Source organism: Thermobia domestica, chromosome 5 (assembly GCF_964235325.1).
Source record: "Thermobia domestica chromosome 5, izTheDome1.hap1.1, whole genome shotgun sequence".
Taxonomy (NCBI): Eukaryota; Metazoa; Arthropoda; class Insecta; order Zygentoma; family Lepismatidae; genus Thermobia; species Thermobia domestica.
The window spans coordinates 289,048,930-289,061,478 of NC_137458.1; the positions used below are offsets into that span (position 1 = coordinate 289,048,930).

The window sequence follows — 12,549 nt, forward strand, 5'->3', positions numbered from 1 at the left end:
AACCAAACTCCTATGTAAATCTTCTTCCCTCCTGCAATCAACCCGCTGTACCTGGAAGAGCCTGTTCTGCTGCACTGGGAGTAGTTTCGGTGATCAAAAAAAAAAAAAAAAAAAAAAAAAAAACCTAAGGGAACTCCCAACCTGGGTAAAAATGCAGCTTCTGTATGCACCAAACGATCGTGTTTCCTCGGGGAGTTTGGAACTTACGAAAGATTTAAGAGTAGTTCATGCTTAGGATGCAGTAAAGCTTTTTACCTACATGTAGATGGCTCTATTGTAACGGTTTTGGTTTCTCCTCTTTCTGCCCGCTGCACGATTCTATGTGATGGATATGTTTATATAATCCTATTTTCAGTATGAACTGGTTTTCAAGGAGTTTGGTAAGTGATGTATCTAGCTCGGGGTCGCGAGGGGCCTAGCTTCACTCCAGTTTTTTGAGAGACACAAAAATAATTCCTAGCTATATTATATATATATTTACCAATTTTTTAAACATTAGATATATAGTTTTAGTTATAATTTTTCTGTTACGTAATGCGTAAAATGATAATTGAGGTTTACAATGTCAACGTCCGACTTAGTCATAATATACATCGGGAGAGAGTTAAGTTGAAAACGTCTGCAGGACCCATGAAAAATTGTAAACACAGTGGCGTATTTAGAATTTTGTTTTGGGGGGTTATGCACAATCTCCTGAGTGGGTACGGTACTGATTCTATTTAGGTATACAGTTATTATATATACACATTTATTTCGGGGGACTTGAGTCCGATAGCCCCCTAATTACGCCACTGTATAAACACATGCTATATCTATGATAGTATAGGCTCTGGCTGCCCTCTCACTATTCCGCCACTGGTTTAACAAAACGTCTACTACAGAGCAGGCTCGTACCCACGAGGTCAAGGGGGCCGAGCCCCCCTAAATTTTTACTGGCCCCCCTAAACTTTTCACGGAAGATTTGCAAAAAAACTCGATTAATTCTATGTGTAAACACTAAGAATAAAATGCTATATAAAAGAGATTATTCCAAGAGTTTTTCCATTTTAACTATTTGATGAACACTTCTAAACATATTTTAAAGGAGTTAAAGTAATGTTTATCAGTCTTCTCGAATCTCGATATGATATGACACAATACACATTGAAGCAAGTTTTGCGAAAAGAAGGAATATGTTCATAATACTTCACACCACAGTTGTAATATCGAACTGGGAGGTAGGAGACGAAATTTTGAAGTGCTTACTGCAAACCAAATCATTAAAACAGGAGCAGGAACAAAGCGTTTATCTTTTGTCGATTGCAGTAACGGCGGTTATTGTTATTCTATTGTGTAGTTGTAGTCAGGCCCGTATTTATATATTGTGCGCCCCTGTGCCCTAAATAATTTGCCGCTCCCCCGCACAAAATTTGCCACTCCCTCCCCCGAAAAGACTAATATTAGAGTTGAATTCATAATTTTTAAGTTAGCTAAGATGAGTAGTGACAGTTTTAATTCAATTCAACTTCAAGGTCCCACTCCACTCCCAGGGAAGGAGCGAGATTTTTAAAATATTCGAAAACGAGTGTTGAATTCATAGTTTTCGAGGTCGCTGAGTTTAACGGTATTAGTTTTTTTTTTATGATATTCAAGTTCATCCTCACCCTTGTGGTGGGAGCGAATGGCGTGGGAGAGAATGACTTTTTAAAAATAATCAGATAATAAACTAGCTAGCTAATTAGTAACTACTGTAATTTGAGAAAATTAAACATATTAACATAATTTCTCGCGCTTGTGCGGGATCCTGCGGGTTGCTAGTTTTAAATATTACTTTATTGTAAATATTTAGAAAAAAGTTCCAAAATTTTGCCGGCCTGCGCTTGAGCACAGAATAGCACTTAGCTAAGGGCCTGGTTGTAGTACATGCATGTATTGCAAAACCCTCGTCAACAGCAAAACCTTCGATTAACTGTGGAACAGTTAGTTGGAACAATTAATTGTGAAGTGAATTAAGAGCTCCAAGTTCCGTTAAAGGCGATTGATTCTAGTAAATTATTGTGGTGTGATATGGAAAACAAGAACTGTGGTGGAAATTCACCGAAAAAGTAATGGTTGTAAAGACTTTCATATGTTTGTTCTCGTAGAAGAATAAAGTTAAGTTAAATTACCTTAATTAGATGATGTAACTGAGCAAGTGAACATATTTAACGTTTAAGTTTAAGAATTAAATTCCGGGTTGTGGAGCCAGGACTAATAAAAATTTGCAAGATTTCGAGAAGAAATTAAGTAGCGGAATGTTTTGTATTGTACTACTTGGGGTGGAGGATCCCGTGGAAGTAACTAGTTTCATATAAAACGTTGTAAATTGGAACTATTTCTTATTCGCGTACGCGTAATAATGTAATTCAACATGAAAGAAGCAGTGGTGATGGGTGTACCGTTTTACTTACATTGAGGAAAATCCGTTCTAAGGACAGTGGTATATTGTACAAATATACGGAATCCTCTTGCTTACTATAAAAATCAGAACAGAGCATACATTATCCGTATGCTACATATTCACTGCCCTTAGGTATTACATCATATATGAATATGTACTCCCATATTTTGCTCCATATGCTGAATATGTACTCCCATAAATTGAAGATTCCGATTTTAGGGGAAAAATAAGTAAATTTAATGTGAAACTTTTTTGGTTCATGACATATGATTCTGTAATCAGTGAATACTAATTTTGCTAAATTTTCTTCTATTGGGGCTCCCACCTTTCCTTCTAGAATAAATGTGCGATAAACAGAACCAATCTTTTGTCTCGACTCGTGGTAAGTTGCGTGAAAGATGTACACAATTCAACCTGAATTCACACTTCAATTATGGAAGCGCAATCAGGTACAATATATAGTGGTAATCACAGTGCCCATTAAATATTATATCTTAGCAGCGTTTGATCATTCATTTGCGCACCCCAAATTTAAGCTTGCCTTCTAAGGATGAGAGAGTGTTTGGAAGATTCTTGTATCTTTCAGTTACTTCTGTAGGATCACACTAACGAGAATCAAACCCAGGATGCATAATATTAACTAAGTTATTTGCTCGGTTATATCTAGTTTACTGTTCCTTTTTAGCACCTACGCAATTAAAACTTAGACTGACAACTTAGGGGTTATTATCTGTTCCGGTTTTGTCGAGACAGTCTATCGATTTCGGAGAAAATGTCCCGCGTCGCGACATCACTCAGTCGGGGCTCAAAAGTGTCACGACTCTCGCGTTTATTGATAAAATGGATGACTATTATTTGCTATTGTTAGAATTTAGTTTCCAAAGTATTATAGAGAGCCTTAAAACATACGAGGAAACAGCGGTAAGCAGGCAGATAGTTAAGGAATCTGTTCGGTAACATAACCAGTGTACATTGGCTACATATTATTTAAATTAGTCGTATTTTTTATTAAATTTAAATGATACACTGCTTATATAATTTAAATTGTCTCACTTTCTTTTATCAATTAGACAAATATTACTCGCTCTTCACGGGGAGAAAATGTTATATTATTACCCCTTTCTCTCTTGTGAGGTGTCCCAACAGTTTGCTGTTGAAGGACTTACACTTTTAAAGCTGAAAACTGGATTTCACTTCTCTCGTGCCTATATATGGTACGCAGCTTGGGTGCTGGAGGCATGGGTTCGATTCGTTTTAAGAGCTCATGATTCGAATTTCACTTTAAGCTGTAGATCCACTTCTCATATACTGTAGCTTCGGTACTAAAATGAGACGCTAAAGACCAAACCAGACAACGAACAACCTTAACGTAGGATACAAGACACATGTGCTCCTATCGGGAATCGAACTCAACTCTCTACATAACGAAGAGAAAGCTTCATGATAACCTTGACAACTAACTATAATGTTTAACATGTAACTTTATTACATTTATGCAGAAAACAAATATATACATACAACGTGTTAGAAAAATTTGTTACAATATTTTGTTAGTGGATTCCTCATATCAATATAAGAAAAAACGTTCATATGGATCTGTGGTCGGAAGTGCTTAGTTTCCTAGTTATAGCGTGCCAAAAGCTTTAAAAAATGAACTTTAAAGGTCTATAGTTCCACTACTATAGGACCAAATGTACTGGGGGTCAAGATATCACCGAGGAAATAGTATGTGAACTATCCAAATATCCATCTTTCAGAATCATCATTTCTAGAGAGGCTGTTTGGAGTGCTTATCACTCTTCAACTAGCTCTCTAAAAAATTGGTGTGCAAGTACCTCTTTCAAAACCCCCATACATTCACAACCATTTTTAGAGAAGCTGTTTTGGAATCCTGCAACGACACCTTGTATTTTCAGTGTAATTTTAAATATCTTTTCTTATATTTCCGGACAATGCATGATTTTAAAATATGCACTAACCAGTTTGAAGAAGAAAATACGAAAAAAGGAAAGAGAATCAAAATTGATTCTAATCTGATGATTTGTGATGAGTTTTTTTGTCTTTACGTTGCCACAGCAACGTTTTTTTTTTTTGTAAATAACGATAACGGTATAACATATGTAATTCAGGAACCATCATAAAAAGGAATGTACAGCTCACAGATGACAAGAAGAACCCTAGCAGAAGTAGTGTGACGTAGGTATGGGCTCGCCCACTTTTCGCACGGGGGTTTCAAATGACACCACGTAATAGCACACAGATAACTACCCGGAGTAGCAGACGACATCTAAGTATAGACCACACCCCAAAAAACCGAAAATGGACTTGACCGTGTCGTTGACCTTTCCTCGCTTACCCCTGTTTTAGGGTTCTTCTCGTCATCTGTCAGCTTTATACGCATAATCATAAATGTGTGTATTTATTTCAATAAATGTGTGCCACAATAAAAATCAGGAAAGTTAAACGCAGCATAAACTGTTTTATGTGATTCCATTAATATAATCTAACTTTGATTATGACTGAGGGCCTATCTATAACGAATTACGTTATAATGCTTGATCACGCTGCACCTCCTTTCTTAAAAAAATGGTTTGCAAGTACTGAAGCATTCTTAAACATGGATATTTGGATAGTTCACATATAGTTCCTCAGTGATGTCTTGAACCGACTGCGATAGTCCCCATAGTAGTGGAGCTATGAACTTTTTTTTAAAAAAAGTTCACTCGTTTCATGATTGCAGCACCCTATAAACAACAAAACAATCCTCTTTTGAGCACAGATCCATATCAACTATTTATTATTTTGAGGTGAGGAATCTGATTCACAAAATAATGTAACACCCTGTATATATAAATACAATTCCCCCATATATATTTTTTTTTTCATCAAACACATTTGAACGTTAAAGAAACAAACAAGTAATAATAATAATGATTGTGTAATAGAAACAAGAAAATATTAATAAAATATTTCCAGCGTATATTACAGTTGCTACTGGTGAATAATAATTTTATTCTATACGGTAATTCAATCATAATGTAATCGGTTTAAAATTAGTCACAATATAAATACTACTTTATACTACACGTATTTTAAACTGAAAATCTGGAATTAAATTTATTTTTTTCTTTTTCAATATATATATATATATATATATATATATATATATATATACGTCCTTTCTACCAACAGAATAAACCGACAACAGATAAAAACGAAATAAATTGTTTTAAAAACTTTTTCCAGGATCGTTCCTAGAAATAGCAACCTCTCATTGTTAACATCTATCTCTTCCCTCTCTCTCTCTCTCTCTCTCTCTCTCTCTATATATATATATATATATATATATATATATATATATATATATATATATATATATATATATATATATATATATATATATATATATGACGTATCTCCACTTGCTCGCAGGCTCTATACATGTAAGCCCATTTTACTCCTGTGTAGAGCCCCGTAACAATACTTACGCACCATTTACCATCATATCTACTCCGCTCTCTCGTCTGGTCTGTTTTCCCAGGGACCGCCATTGTTGAACGCCCCGTTGGCCATTTAACCCTTGAAGCGATAGTGAGTCTCATTGCTCACAGTTATTATACATTAAAATCTTCCCTTTCTCCTCTCTCTCTCTCTGTGTATGTATGTGTGTGTGTGTCACACACACAAAGCTGTCAACACGACACAACAGAATGAATACATCAAAACTTAGTGTTCATGGTATCTGTATGAGGCCATAAGATTCTGCTGTGGGTGGATTCTATTTTGGTATTATTATTATCATTGTTATTGTTATTATGAAATACGCTTTTTATCTCTTTTTTGTGAATATTTTTATCGTTAAAAATTCTTCTTTCGTTGATAGTTCGTTGCTGGAAACCTCACAAATTTTGCCATGTTGTTTTCGGTGACGATATTAATTATAAATATTAACTTCTTTTAGTTTTGGCTTACGAAATCATAATCTTTAACATTGACCATTAATTTTATTCTTATTTTATAACCTCTTTCTTTTACTTTTTGCAATTATTTTTTCATCACTTTATCGAGAACACAATTTTTGCCAAAACTAGTTATTAGTTTGCTAATTATTTTCGTTAAACGCTAATAATATTTCTCATCTTTGTAGTACATTATCTTCCGTTAAAAGATATATTAATATTTTTCATCTTTGTAGTACATACAATATTTCTCATCTTTATAGTAATTATGCTCCGATAAACGCTATTCTCATCTTTGTTGTACATTGTTTTCCGTTAAGAGCTAATAATATTGCTCATCTTTGTAGTATATCATTTTCCGTTAAAGGCTAGTCTTCCGTTGATCCCTAGTCTTCCGTTGCATGCGCTGCTATCGGCTGAAGGAATACCAGTCGCTTTCTCTCGCTTAGTAATAGCTGAACCCTTATTGGTTCAACGCGTGGGTGTGTGAGGGTGTGAGTGTTAGTTCGCATTTTTGCCACGGCTCAAGACATTTTGGCAGCACAATAACAAAATTGTATGCTAATATACTAATAAAAAAACGTGAAGCTTTTATGTCAGTAGACAATCTTATCTCCCCCTTTTCCGACAAAATCTGATATGGCGCTACTGGTTACTTACTTTCTACCAATTGGAAGGAGTAAAAGTAGACCTCCCACCAAGTGTCCCGGACCAAAGCGTCCTAGTTTGGAATAGCAGATGTCTATCTATAGGCTATATGTAGACTATATAGACCAAGGATCTTATAAATAGAGGATCTGCCCTTACAATAAAATCTTGAAGCTATACGTCACAGTTTCGCCACCCCTAATCTGCCCACTCCGCCCAATAGGATCGCAATGTTTTGAGCCAACAAACGTGGCGGAAACGAAAGTAGCCAATCAGACGATTTCGGAAACGAGAGTGGCCAATCAGACGTGCCGATGCTTGGTTGTTTTTTGGCTTCATCGATTTAATAGTATGAAGATACATATGGGCAGATCCTCTATTTATAACATCCTTGATATAGACCATATATAGGAATGCACTTATCTCGACGTTGAATCCATGACTGGAAGCATTTCTTCAAGACTTCTTTTGGAAGGGAGTTCAGCTGCTCTGTCGTGGAATTCTCAAATGTCAGCAATGATGTCCAAACTCTTTCCTTTAAGCACGGTTTTAATTTTGGGAAAGAGTCTGAAGTCATGTCATGTTATATCTGGAGAGTACGATGGATGTAGACAAATAGTAATACTTTTTTTCGACCAAAAATTCCTGTTTTGTCAGTCAAACGTCGGAGAAAGAATTTCGCACTCACTCTTCTCATTTCCAAATCGGTGATTAAAATGCTTTGTAAAAGGTGTAAAGTTCTTTGGAAAGGCTCTCGAATAGTTATTCGCCTGTGTGAACGAATAATTTTTGTAACTTTTTGTATGTTTTTTTTCTTTTTTTTATTTTAATGGACATTGTGATCGTTGCTCGTCTTTTACCGACTAATTAACACTTTTAATTCATTCATACCACTTGTAAACAGATTTCAGAGTTACAACATAATTGTCATACACAAATTTCAACATTTCATGAGTTTCTTTGCAACTTTTTGCAATTTGAAAGATTACTTAATGTGCACGCGTTGTTCCATGATGCGCGACAGACATGATAAACACAACCTCAACTCTAGCGGCTCAGACGCTGAGACTGAGCGATAAATCAGAACGTGTTTCAACTTGACGCTGCGTGTCTCAAGAGATCAAGCTATCGGATAAATTACATTAAATTGTTGTAGCTTTAGCACTTGCTGCTTTAAAAAAAAATCATTCAAAGTCTGCGTCCCGAAGCAATTGATCAATCCTCGTGTCCTCCTTATATTACTTATCTTAACAAAGTTTTGAATTTCGTGTACCACCCTGTTTGTGTTCTGTAAATATTAATTTTCAAATTTTTATTATACTCGTTGTTTATCTTATAGATCGTGTTTACCTTATTCTTTTATTTAGTTTTCTTCCTTTGTTGCTGTGTGTGTGTATGTATACGTTACATTTAATATGCTTTTCTTCTCTTGTGTGTGTGGGGTGTCTGTGTGTACATTCATATTCTGTAAGCTTTTTAATGTTTATTTTCTGTCTTTTAGATCCATTTTGCTTACAAGTCTTCTAATCTCTTTTTCTCTATCTTTTCTGTATATTTACCAAAGAACTTTTTTTCTCTCTCTACTGTTTCTTATTTTCTGTGCATTTTAAAGTTTCTTTTCCTCTACTTAAGCTCCTTATTTACTCTTCCCGCGTTTCGTTTAATATTTTCCTCCACATCAGGTACGTCTTATGAGTTTTTGTATCCCTTTTAATCTTTAAGGCTACGGCTGCGTATAGATAATAATAATACGACTAACGTTATATATTGTAGAAACGAGCAAATACATTTTCATTCCTTTTCAATTTTTTTTTTTAAATTTGAAATTTGACATTTACATCTTCACTCAATCTCAACCAAGAACAGTTCTTCTTAACCTTCTAAGAAAATACACACATTGCTTCTCGAAGATACTAATAAAAAACAAGCGTTATCCCAAAATCGTGATGAATTTGTTCCCTTGAAAAAATGAAAATGAAATGAAATCTTTGCATTTTACGTCCCACGGTTATGCCGGCTAGACTGAAGGAGAAGGTGATGATGAGAAATGAGTGAAATGGTGGAATGAAGGAAGTGGGAGGGAATGGGAGAATCCCGAGGAAACCCACGCACACGGTGTTTGTCCACCACAAAGTTCACTTGTCGAAAGCCGGGATCGAACCCGGGACCCCATGCACCAGAGGTTAACGCTCTATCACTGAGCCACCGCGGCCCCTTGTTCCCTTGAAGTTGTGATGTCAAGCATAAGCAATAAGCCTCACGAGGAAACATGGTAGAAAACAAATGGAACATACATCGTTTGATGAAATTGGGTAACAATAGCGGTGGCTTCATTTTGGGACTTCAGGACAGAGAAATGACATCTGAATCAATAGCACAATAATATACGAGATGTGTTTTATAAGTAAATACCGTTTCGAAGTTCGGTCGCTGCAGCGCTGCGGTCGACACCCTACCCATGCGCGCTTTCTATCTTCATCTATTGATAAGCCACATACGCCTTTACGAAGCTATTCTACCATGCTTACGTTTGTGTGTGAATAGTTAAAGTGGCCGCACTGATTGAGAATCCTGCCGACTGTGAAATAGGCGCTGTGGTACGTTTTCTTAGTGCTAAAGGCGTGAAACCAGCTGAAATTCATCACAAGATTAGTGCACTGCATGGAAAATACATTATGTGAGATGGAATAGTACGGAAATGAGTTAGAATCTTTAAAGATGGCTGCACAAATGTTCTTGATGAGGAACAAAGTAGCCAACCTTCTGTCATCACTGAAGATTTGGTGCAGAAAGTTCACGAATACGTCAAAGAAGAGAGATTTTATGGAAATCTGATAAGTGACTACCACTTGTTCCTGCATTTAAAGAAGCATCTGGATAGTCAGCGCTACGATGACGATGATGAAGTCGAAACGGCCAAGTTGCAGTGGTTGTTAAATCAGGCGGCATACTTCTATGAGGACGGTATAACGGAGGTAAGCTTACCAGGACATGTCAAATACCAATGCCTTTCTCCAAGACTGGTATTGAACATGATCGAAACCAACATTCTCCCAAAATTTCCCCATATCAGCTATTTTCGATATGCTGACGATACCTTAATTTTGTACAAGGAATATCGGGATTTAAAGAAATCATTCGATGAATGTAATCAGATACATCCTAGAATCAAATTCACGATGGAACTTGAAGAAAATAGAGCTCTTAAATTCCTTGATATTACAATCAAAAGACAAGCCAATAAGTTTGTTACCTTAGTATATCGTAAACCTTCTGCTGGTACCAAGTACAATATATTCATTTTAAGTCATCCCATTCATGGCTTCAGAAACTGAATATTTGAGAAAAGCTTCTTCAGAAGAGCTCTTCTACTTTCTGATCTTCCTGGTTACCTCAACCAAGAAATTCAATATTTATTTAAAATTGGACAACAAAATGGTTTTTAAAAATCTTTATTACTGAAGTGGTACAAACAGGTACAACGGAAGATCGACAGCACCCACCATCGGCCAACAACAAATGCCGAAGAAGACATATGGATTGGCGTCCCCCTGGTCACACGTATTTCGGCAAAAATTGAGAAGGTATTGCATAAATATAACATCAAGGTCTCCGAAGTTCTTCCTAAATCTATAGAAAAATATATTTCAAATTTTAAATACTTTTTTTACTGATCCCCAACCAAGTAGTGGCGTCTATCGAGTTAAATGTTAATGCGACCAAATATATATAGGGCAAACAAGAGGTATTTGTACCAGAATCGCTGAGCACATTTGTACATTCAAAATCTCGTAGCTTGCCACAGTTATCTGGATTGGCATCACATCTCAAAGAAAATAACCACAACATTGTTAATTCACGTTTGATCGAAAAAGCAAAAACAGCAACTGAATGGAAAATTAAAGAAGGTTATTACATTCATAAGGAGAAACCGGCACTCAATTCAGATAAAGGTGACATAAATGCCATTTGGAGCAGTTTTTACTACTCATTTCCAACGTCTGGAAAAAAAGAAAAAACAGTAAACAACAGTGAACAGTGACAAGTGAATTACTATTACCATATACAGATGGTGGTCAGAAAAATGGAAACACCTGAACGAAATTGCTACTTACCAGATTAATATGGTATCTTGCCACCTTTCGCCTTCAGAACAGCCTTGATGCAACGTGGGATGGAGGCATAGAGGTCATGAATGGTAGCAAGTGGAATTTTAAACCATTCCTCGTGCAGGGCATCGGCTAGTTCTGTGAGAGAGGATGGAGGTGGAAATCGTCGCCGGAGTCGTGTTTCCAAGACGGACCACAGATGTTCAATTATGTTGAGATCTGGGGATTGGGCGGGCCAGGGCAGGTGTTGCACTTCAACCCGATGTTCCTCAAACCAGCTGTGTGAATGGGTGCATTATCATCCTGGAAGATAGCGTCATTGTCCGGGAACAACATCCGGACCATAGGATGCAAGTGGTCTCCTAAAACTGCGACATAATCGTTGGCAGTGATCCGTCCGCTAAGTGTGACCACAGGACCTAATGAAAACCATGATATGGCGCCCCACAGCATCACCGAGCCGCCGCCATGTTTCACAGTTGAGCGGAGACACTGCAGATCATAAGCGTCTTTGGGAGTTCTCCACACATAAACACGGCCCGTGGTTGGGAATAGGGTGAAGGAAGACTCATCCGACCATATCACACGTTTTCAGTCCTCAACGATCCAAGTTGCATGGTCGCCGCACCATTTGCGGCGTGCTAAAGCGTTATGGTCCCTGATGAGCGGTTTGGCCCGTGCAACACGACCCCGTAAGTTCATGTCATGTAATTCGCAGCGGACTGTGATTGTCGAAACAGGGTGGGGGAGGTGCTGATTGAGTTCTTCCGTCACTTGCTCCGCAGTGGCACGACGGTTCTGCGTGACAATGCGCTTTAATACCCGGCGTGACCTGTCACTCATGATTTTCTTCCGCCCACTGTTCCGCTTCCCCGATGTGGTATTCCCGTGTGTTGTGTAGGCCGTCATCACCTTCGACACTGTCCCACGCGACACTCCTAACACAGTAGCCACTTCCGTCAGACTCACTCCACATAACCGCGCACCAACAATTTGCCCTCTTTGAAAATCTGAGAGGTCTCCCATTTTACACTACCCCCGTCTGCTGCAGCCACTGGACACTTCTGTCCCACTGCGCCTGCCGTAGTATGGAGACCGACCTAACACACCACCACCAACGGTCCGGCGCTGCGGGTGCCACGACACCAATGCCAATCCATACATCTGACGTGTTGCCAACTACAGGTGTTTCCATTTTTCTTATCACCATCTGTATATATTTTTAGTGACAAGAAGATTTTTAGTTCGCATATTTTTAAAATTCTTTTTAAGTATTTTTATTTATCCATAATTTCTTTCCCATTGTTTAAATCCTTTTCGAAGTGTGTCTAGGCTGAAGATGAAGACAACGTACTCCGAAAGTACTTCCTAGTGTTTTTTTTTTTTTTTTTTTTTTTTTTTTTTTGCGGTGACC

At 37.4% G+C, this 12,549-nt stretch overlaps 1 protein-coding gene across 2 annotated transcripts in view; it reads left to right on the plus strand.

Moving 5' to 3' along the window:
* Positions 1-12,549, plus strand: part of LOC145686678 (NACHT domain- and WD repeat-containing protein 1) — a 1,466,154-nt gene that overhangs the window by 916,712 nt on the left and 536,893 nt on the right. The window lies entirely within an intron of this gene.